Below are 1,051 nucleotides of genomic sequence, written 5' to 3'. Positions count from 1 at the left end.
TGCAATGATGAATATTCATAATTTGCTTTTCCATTTTCTTCTTTTCCCTCTTCTCTATTTTCTTCTTTTCCCTCTTCACCGTTTTCTTCTTTTCCTTCTTCTCCATTTTCTTCTTCTTGTCTCACTTCATTTTCTTCTCTTTATTCCAACCCACGCTGTACACACGAAGGTCTTTCGGAGGAAATAAGTATAAAAATTATTCCTACGTACATAGAAGACGAGATGAGTCTTTCGCATTATTATTATTATTTTTTTTTATAAAATATCTTAAGCACTTTTCCTTAACTCTAATAACATTTACACACAGATACACCAACGTCAACAATACTTAGAGGTCTACAATCTACTCATAGAACAGAGAAAACCTATGTTACTAGTTACAGTCCACGTTACCTAAAATTTTATATATGTTTTGAGGTATGATACATAAAGTGGAAGTTGTGTCGTGGGTGGCTGGCCGCTTACGAAGGGAGGGATGGTGTAAAGAATTGGGGGAGGGGGGGGAGGGGAAGAGTGGTAAAGGGAGGGGTGGTGTAAAGAGAGAGAGGGAGGGGGGGAGGGGATAAGTGGTAAAGGGAGGGGTTGTGTAAAGAGAGAGGGGGAGGGGGGAAGTTGGGAAGGGGGGGATGAGTGGTAAAGGGAGGGGTGGTGTAAAGAGTGGGGGGAGGGGGGAGGGGAAGAGTGGTAAAGGGAGGGGTGGTGTAAAGAGTGGGGAGAGTGGTAAAGGGAGGGGTGGTGTAAAGAATGGGGGGAGGGGGGGGAGGGGAAGAGTGGTAGAGGGAGGGGTGGTGTAAAGAGAGAGAGGGAGGGGGAAGGGGAAGAGTGGTAAAGGGAGGGGTGGTATAAAGAGAGAGAGGAAGGGGGGGAAGGGGAAGAGTGGTAAAGGGAGGGGTTGTGTAAAGAATGGGGGGAAGGGGGGAAGGGGGGAAGGGGAAGAGTGGTAAAAGGAGGGGTGGTGTAAAGAGAGAGGGGGAGGGGGGGGAGGGAAAGAGTGGTAAAGGGAGGGGTGGTGTAAAGAGTGGGGGGAGGGGGAAGAAGAAGAGTGGTAAAG

The sequence above is a fragment of the Penaeus chinensis genome, chromosome 27 (assembly GCF_019202785.1).
Source record: "Penaeus chinensis breed Huanghai No. 1 chromosome 27, ASM1920278v2, whole genome shotgun sequence".
Classification (NCBI taxonomy): Eukaryota; Metazoa; Arthropoda; class Malacostraca; order Decapoda; family Penaeidae; genus Penaeus; species Penaeus chinensis.
This window is presented reverse-complemented; position numbering follows the sequence as displayed.